Source organism: Lytechinus variegatus, chromosome 15, assembly GCF_018143015.1.
Source record: "Lytechinus variegatus isolate NC3 chromosome 15, Lvar_3.0, whole genome shotgun sequence".
Taxonomy (NCBI): domain Eukaryota; kingdom Metazoa; phylum Echinodermata; class Echinoidea; order Temnopleuroida; family Toxopneustidae; genus Lytechinus; species Lytechinus variegatus.
The window spans coordinates 7432509-7442061 of record NC_054754.1 but is presented as its reverse complement, the minus strand read 5'-3'; the positions used below and the strand labels follow the sequence as shown (position 1 = coordinate 7442061).

General features: G+C 35.5%; 1 pseudogene; it reads left to right on the top strand.

Moving 5' to 3' along the window:
* Positions 1-724: 724 nt before the first annotated feature.
* On the top strand, positions 725-9194 carry LOC121428835 (annotated as a pseudogene).
* The last annotated feature ends 359 nt before the right edge of the window (positions 9195-9553 follow it).

Genomic DNA, 9553 nt, shown 5'->3' with positions numbered 1-9553 from the left:
ATGCTTGAAATGAATTAATTGGTTTGTGAAGTATTTTCGTTTTTCGCTGCGCAAAATTTTTTTTGTGAGGGTATTTTTATACATGGTGTATTTGCGATGCGACTTCTCTGAACGATTTATTTTGTCGGCATAGTATAAATTGTTTTACGATTTATTGACCGTAATATTGATTTCGATATCCAAGGAAGTCTTGGACTCTTTTTATAATTGTAGCATTTATTGACTAGTGGTACGTGTCTATCTAAGTGTGTGGTTAAATTTTTAATGAATATATTATATGCAGTATTGGTATCTTGCGAACCGAACACCTCAGGGTATTAAGGGTATTTCGTCCACAAAAAACTTTGACAAGCCCCAATAAGGGTCTTCACTTTAAAAAAAAAGGGGGGCACATTTCTGTTTTAACGGCATTTTTACATTAGAAATTTCAAATGTGCCTCTCAAGGGGGGGGGGGGCGGCCGGGTGTGTTCCCACCCTGGATTCGCCAGTTTAACAATAAAAGGTAACCAAGTAGTAGTATCACGTCTAACAGTCATCGTATAAATTGAACAAATGAATTATAATTTCGGTATAGTTTGAAATGAATTCCAGTAAGTTATAATATGTACTGCAATTTACCTTCAGAGAAAGTGACCTATTTCGTGTAATTTTTATAACCATGTTATTAAAGCAATTGAATACACGTCTAAGATTTTTTTTTCATGTCACTGCTTTGCAGCAATAAGAGACACAGTATCTGGAGACCGAAGATTCCCAAGAGAATCCATGTGCCACCCATTCGCGTAGCACATGTTAAGATACCCACTCTTCAAATCCAGCTACCTATCAAGCCTGAGGTGAGAGACCGGAAGATCAAGATCACTAAAGTTGATGTTCCACAGATTCGAATACCTAGCCCCGTCCAGATACAAATTCCGGACATCCAAATACCGGAAATTCAAATGCCGGACACACCTGACTTACGCGTCCCGGATATCCGTAATGAAATGAGACCTATCTCAGGACGGGTCTCTAAATGGTTTCGTGAGCTCAGCAAGAGAAATTTAGAGCTTTTACTTCTAACCATCCCCATTGGACATTAACAATGGGATGGTTCGACCAATCCGAGAGGATTCCAGCTGAGATGGGTCCAAATGATAGACCAAGACCTCGACCTGGACCGGTGGGAGATCAGAACAATCCTCGCCAATATATTTTGGGGTCACGTGATCGGTCTGGTGGATTAGGTCCTCGGTTTAACACTCTTTGCCGTGGGCGCCACTATTCCGCACGCCGCTACGAGCCAACCACGTGGGTTAGTGCAACCGTTGTGAATGGTACAAGTCTAGATGTTCTTCGGCGTATTAAAGGCTATTTCAATGGTGCTAATGATCAAGGTAGGTTTTCACTGCAGTTCCTTTTAAACATCATAAACAATAATAGATTTGAAGCTACATCATGTAAAGGGAATTCAATGATAGTAGTGATTATGATGATGATGATATTGATAATAATAAAAATGATGATGATAATAATAATGATAATAATATTAATTATAATGATAATAACAATCAGTACATCGTATATTTTTCAAAGATTCGGTCTATATAGGTAGTTAATTTCATACGATAAAAACATACAGAATAACAGTTCTTTTAGCTACGATCATCTTTAGGGAATTCAGTGATAATTATGATGATAATGATGATGATGATGATGATGATAATGATGATAATGATATTATCAATAATGATAATAATAATGATAATAGTAATTATTATTATTATCACAATAATAACAATATGTATCACTGAATTCCCTAAACAAGACCAGTTGCTGCTGGTCTCCGATGGAGCCAGAAGGTACTAAAATCACATGAACAAAAATGTAACAAATCAAGATATTTCAGAATGCAAACATTTTTGGGACGGTGGATATTTTTATTCTCGTCTTCTAAGCTCTTGGTACTATCCATCCTTTTCCCAATCACATGTCTATTTTATTCGTAGGACGTGTAATCTTGATGTCCCGACCTTTGAGGATGACTGTTGAAGGGGTGAACGGAACCATCAGTAATACTGAGGACACTTTGGAAGAATTCACCCTGTCTGCTCTGGTACCAAGATGGGCGCCAACACCGACAGATCCCTTGGTAGGACATAAATTTTTTTTCAACATGTTTTTATTAAGGATTTCATTCAAATGAATTACATAAACTGCAGATAAATACAAAAATTTACAAATCTTCATTTCATACCAACAAGGATATGCAAAAAAGTACATATATATTTACCAAGAACTGAAGCAAATAAGGACGGAATGAAACTCCTTAAAATTATACTTTCATATCTGAAAAAAATACTTAACTAAGCCCCAAACCCTCTGTGTATTTTAATAATAATTAATAGTAAAGTGCTAAATGATTTGCAGGAAAGCAGAAATCAACCTATGTGTATCATTGCATCCCATTTTAAATCAAGCTTCAACATAACTTTGCATAATTATACACACATACACACACCCACCTTAACACCGATAAACACATGCACATACCATGCATACATAAACAAACATAATATATACAATATAATATAAACAAACATAGTATATAGATACACACACACCCTCACACGCACACACACACACATGAATATATATATATATGTATATATATATATATATCGATTCCAGGCAGAGACATTTTTTCGGCATCACCAATTTTTCCAATGCAGGGTAGATAGCTCTGGGCAACCTTGATTTAAGCTACGCCTACCATTGTTCTCTTCATCCATTTCTTTCACAATGTATATATATATATATATATATATATATATATATATATATATATATATATATATATATATATATATATATATATATATATATATATATATAACCAGTGTTTTTTCTTGTTATGGCATCACACTGTGATTTGTAGATATTTCATAGAAAATCACATGCTGCCCGATAAAACACCATTAATGTCTAATTTTATTTCTTCAATTACTATGATACCATTATCTACATTTATATCCTAATTCGGGCGCTCATTATGCTCCGAAAGTAAACAGCTTCCTTCTCGGTAACTTCGTATGAGTAAACTATACTCTTGTTCATTATTCAACCTCGGCATGCTAATGCTTCAGTTTAAATTTAATTCTCATTATTCATTTCCATCTCATCATAAAGCTACGCATCACCTCCGAGCCACAACAGGTGTATTTTGCGACACATTTCCGCCTTCATCGTCGGCCTGGTACACTCGCAATTTACGATGAATATTTCGATTCGAAGGACTCCCTTGACCTGGCCGGGGAATCTTTCCAACATGGGATATACCATTCTGCATTCTATGAAACGTAAGTGGTAATACCTTAATTATCTTTCAATGGAGTTAGTTTTTACTCAATTCGCAGTCAAAACTAATTTTTATTATTTTTAAATAAATGCACGTGTGGTCGGTGAATTACGATGTTTTATCATTACAAAACCGTCAAATCTTTACAATGCAGCATATAATCAGCACATTAAATGAAATGTCTATTTTGCTCACTACACTAAATAGAAAAACACCACCCTCCCCCTAATATATTGAATCATTAATTCATAGTGGAAATTTTAGGTTCATAATTTGTTGATTCCCTCATTATTTCAGAATTATTGAGAAGTGATTTTTTTTTCATTATTATACAATTCCCTAAAAGATATTTGATAATCTCATACAATCGTACGTTTTAATAAAGATTATCGGGCAATCGAGCAAAAATGAAGGAATGATAATAGCAATGAAACATGGTGTAAGATATCAAAATACATCCCGTTGTATGATGGAGATGAGATGTGCAAACATGGAAGAACGATTGAAGAGCCTCTAAATCGTTGACTCACAACGAAAAATATTGAGATGTTATACTTGATTGGAAAGAAAACAAAATATTATATACGAAAATGAAGAAATATTTATTTAAAAAGCAGAACAATTTCTCCCAAACGAAGCCACTGGATGAGTTTTTAAATACAAAATCGCTTCAGAGAAGGACTATTGAACGAAATTTTACAGAATTGTTAAATGCTATTCAATTCCTTTTGTTTAGACATTCGTTACCAAGTTGCATTTTAAGTTTGAAATAATTGATCGTAAATTAATAGGCACTCGAGTTTGCCGATTATTAATAAATAATCCATTTTGTTTGTTATGAAGATGGGCTGAAATCATATCCCCTTCTTCACGACCCCATCCTGGTGAGATTCTCATCCCCGCAGCTTCGGGAGAAAATCTTGCCTGCGCTCGACAAGAAGTAGTAAACCACCAGAATGGAATCAAACAATGTGGAGGTATGACCTATTCATTTTGATTTATTTGATTTGATTCAGTCACTTATTCACAATTCAAAACCAATTTTATGTATCGGACTACTTTTGCAATTAGACCCCAAATGAGGCCTTCCATTAACCGAAAAAGGGGAGATCACTAGGATAAAAATGTACATATTCGATATACGAATGGCAATTGAAGCAAAACCGAGTAAAGATTATTAACAAAGTTTCACTATATTCAGACTGCTTGTATCATAAGGTTCAATTGACTGATGCATTAAAAAAACTATCAACATCTGTAACCGTGTCCTTATTTTCATTTCTGTCTTCACATGATACCACCTTTTCTTTTATTGCTCCCCTTTCTGTTTCTATCTCACTACTTTTGTCTATCTATCTATCTATTTATCTGTCTATCTATCTGTCTATCTATCTACCTATCTATCTTTCTTTCTATTTATCTATCTATTCCCATTTCTACTTTAATCTTTATCTGATTTACTCTCCTCTCTCTACTTAATTTTTTACTTTTCACCCATTCCTCTATACAATTTTATTTCTTCACTTCAATCTTTATCTCCCTTCTCCCTGCATCCTTTCATCTCTACCTCCCTCCATTTCTCCCCTTCTCTCCCCCCTCTCTCTTGGTCACAACCTTCTCTTCATCATAATCTGTTCACAATTCCTTTCTGTATACTCCTCATCTCATTCTTCATTTTCTTTTATTCACTTCCTTACTCCCGCCACTATCTCTCTCTCACTTCATATCTCATCTAGATTTCAGATGTCCTACTTAAGAACATCTAGAAGAGCTCCGTGGTGATATTGAACTTCTCTTATCTCTTTATCTTCTTTTCTTCCTTTTCTACCAATCCGTTTCACTTCATAGCTCCCTAAATTCTCGATGTTCTACTTTATGAACATCTTGAACAGTTCCGTGATGATAAAGGTCTTATTTGATTTATCTTCTTTTATTCCTCCTTCCACTCTCTCACTTCATATCTCATCTGGATTTCCGTTGTACTGGTGGGGTGAATATAATGCTCCTTTTATTTATTTTTCTTCTTCCATCTACTCTCTTTCTCTCTCTCTCTCTGTACCAGAATCCCGATGTCCTACTTATGAACATCTTGAACAGCTTCGTGATGATATAGAACTTCGTCGTATTAAGGGTGGAACGCACATTACAAGAGTGGCTCCGCCTGTACATTCACCATTCCTGCCTTCGTTAATCATTGTGCTTTGAACAAATATCTAGCAGGTAAAAGCTTACAAGTTGTCGTTCGAACTCGCATTTTATAATTAATGGGAATTTTGCAGTTTGAAATTAACCATACTATGTGCACATTCAGGTATTTAACAAGATATTTTCATGGATATTTCTATTAAAGTTTGCTCACATTTCAACCTGGCGAAGTGGCGTCAATTTCCATTTTCACAATCCTGTAAATATGAATCATATTGCTTGCAACTTAGTCACACAGCTTAAATTCTTATACGCTAAGAAAATTGTAGAAAACTGTAGACATATGGGATGATATCATTTTGCTAGATTCAGATAAATCATCATGAATGGATTGTTTTTTATTAAACTATTTCGGATTCTCTTCGTTAGACAACTCTTTAGTAAATAATGTTGGGGATGATCACAGATTTAGCCCATGTATTTTAGCCCACGCTGAAAATTAAGCTATTCCAAAACAATAAGCCCCAAAGTACCATCGTTATACAGTAGTGCTAAAAAGTTAGTGAACCCCACCAGAAAATGAACATATTTCAAGTGTTCACGTCTTGCAATGTTGTAGATATTTAATTGTGAAGTCAGGTGATAAAATATGACATTCAATAAAGTTTAAATCTCCGGGCTCGCAGAACATTGAAGCGATGTTGTCTACATTCAACATTCAGCATGAAGGAGTGCATTTTCTGGTGGAGTTCACTAACTGTTTGGCACCGCTGTAGACTGTGTTATACTGTTCGATTGATCTATTCAGTAATTAAGGCCTATTTCATTTTGTTTTTCACCTTACACCAAATAATACTAATCGTGTCTTATATTGAACCATTAGGCGCAAACAGTGAAGGAATTCATTATCCATCTCGAGCTCCTTTTATCCATCACGTCGCTCCATCCAGCCCTGGACCTAGCCTATGTACACAGACTGCTATATCTGCGTACATGCTACCACCTAACACCACCGCTGCTGAACCAACAGAGGTATTGAAGGGTCCAATCAAACATTAAGTTCATTGGACGTCATTGTTTATCAAGGATAGATGTAGATATTATATAAAAATGTAGTCACCAATATAATTGCCCCCAAAGTGCACAACTTGTAAAGGATGGTCCTGCCTGTTCGGATACTAAGCCAAATCGCAGTTGGCTCATGATCAAGTTTTCTTGAATTGCCTTTCCCATTTTTCCATTTGGATGAGCACTAACATTTTCAAGTGAAGATGATGTGTAAGCTTTCCATACATAGCATCCTATACAGTAGTATTCAAATTCTAGGGGGGGGGGCTTGACATAGACCAGGTGACAGGAATATGTGTTTCCCCTTTCGATTACTAAATTCGTGATATCATGGAGATATTATCTACACTGTGATATACATTTATTATCTGATAGGTAATGAAAAAACAACAACTTTCTTTTGTCTTTTTTGATCTGCAGTGTTCTGGCTTTCACAGGAGGGATATGAGACTCAGAACTGTACCCGACAAGGAGGTGTATGTCTTAAAGTTCAGCGGCCGACCAAATCAAATGGTCGTGGAAAGCAAAGTAGATGAACTTCGAGATTTTCTGAGACAGCGGGGTCTGGGACACTGCTTCCAAAAGAAAAGTTATGCAGTTGCTGGTTGGTTTAAATTATCATGTTGTTTGCCCCTTTTATGATAAGGATTTAGAGTCATTTGTCAGTCATAAAAAATGACTGAGTTCGTTACAATATATTCGACTTTAAGTAAAAAAAAGCCTACCTTATTTACGCATTGAAATAAAGGCGTACATGTATAATGAAAACCACCGACTTAAAATAAATAGTTACATGTGGATGGACCAAAGAAGTATTAGTATTGCTACTATTATCATTATCATCATATTTCCTAATTTCTTCTGAACAGTCTATGATCATCCATTCAACCGACCTCCCCATCTCAACGAGATTTTTGTCTTCAAGAAATCTGGTCCTTGCCGATCCCGAGATGTTAACAGACCCAACATTGAAGATCTACCAGCGGTCACTCCTGATTCCATCGTCCCGACATCATCGGCGTCAAGGATGACCACGGAGCCGATGTTCTTTGAGGAAGAGACTTCGACGAGAGCAGTTGAGGAAACGACGACAAGGCGATCAACGGCGTCAGTCACTGATCGAGTGTCGACGACCACGGCTACCACTCATTCTCCTTTGATCGAAGTCGATCTGACATTGGAGTCTAATAATGTTGATCTGAGTAATGATCTTATCCCATACAGGTGAGGAAATCATTTTGTCAGAAATTTGTATAGAATGATAACGATGTGTTTATCCTGTTTCTATTCTACACTATTTAAACCCAGATGCTAGTATTACATATGACTTTATATCCGGCAATACCGAAATCCAGCTATTAGAATTAATTGATGTCTTTTTTTTGGGGGGGAGACTGTTATTTATAAATTAAAATGTTAGTTTTCAGACTACATTCTGATGCTAAGTCTGGCAGACCTTTGACAATTTGGCTTCATATTTCTTCAAAATGTACATGAGAATTAATACTGTATGTTTGTATTACGTCTACTGAATTTTAGATTCCGTGTTGCGATTCCTCCATAGATTATTCACTGATAAAGTACAGGTAAGAACGTCAGAGTAAAAGTCAACTTAAGTTAACGAATGAATAATCCTTAGACAAAAAATATACATAAATCTGTAACGTTAATAACTGGTATATAACTCGTGTCCAATATCATATGATTACCCATCAGTGGCAACAATTTAATCAAACATCAGTCATCACAAATCTGTGACATTTCCATGCAATAGAACGAATAATTGGCAATAGGGCGTCCTACTTATCCTGTTTTTAAAATGAAATATTGTTTACTTCATTTTTGTCATATCATTTCTTCTGTAGGTTTAGCGGAAATCAAACGGATTTTCCTGAAGATTTTCCAGTCGATATCTTGTAAGTCGATATTATTTCTTTCTTTTTTTCGTCATTAAGTACTTCATAAATAGCATCCACGTTCGAATAATCAACGTTTAATATAATATGCATAATATCTTCAATCATAAAGTTTTAGAAGTAAACTTGGAATGATATTTATGGTTGTTCCATATTACCTAGTTGGGCGTACTTTATGTCTAAAAAGACTAAAACATTTATTTGAATGTCCCTTTAATATCTATTTTTCTTCATTATCATTCAATTTACAATTATTTATTTTCATCTTCTCAATTTGAAATAATAAATGCGTGTTTTATAAACGAAATGTTGTTCTTAAGAACTAATTGGTCTATTTTGTATTATTACTTTTTACAGCGTTTATTAGGTAAATGATGGAGAGCGTTGTCGAAACACCAAGCCCTAGAAAAAAAAGGTTCTCAAGACTTGGACTTAGCAGTTGACCACCATGCTTGAACTTGATATTACTAATTGGAGAAAAGTAAAGCTATACACTGCAACATCAGCCTGGTATCTATATCAGTAAACACCAGAGAGGCGTTGATACAACACCGGTTCTGCATTAGGCCAACACCAATTTGCCATTTAAGCAACGTCACTTAGTGTAAAACCAATATCGGTTGATTATAAACTGGTGTTGTTCAAGACCTCTGGGGCCCATTGCATAAAACTTTTTACCTGAGAAAACTCATGTTGTTTTTACCTGAATTTTTGCCCTGTGTTAAGGTCAATGGCAGAAATCAGACTAACCTTAGTTTTCAGTTTTTACCAAAGTTTTCTCAGGTAAAAAGTTTTATGCAACAGGCTCCTGGTGTTTTCCGATATAGATCCCAGGCTGGTGTTAAACTAACACCGGCGTTTTGCAGAGTACGTCCGATGTAGATAGCTGTTTATTGTGTTTATACGCATATTCTCATCGCTTACGAGGTTTCATTAAACGCAATATTGAATGATCACCAGCCGTACGTGAAGTTGATGGAACAGTCCACAGGTCATAAGGATGGATACTTAATGGGCGTTGCGATAAACTTATATTCCAAATCAAGCACAAGGAAAATCACGTTCAACTGATTTTATTAAATGCAA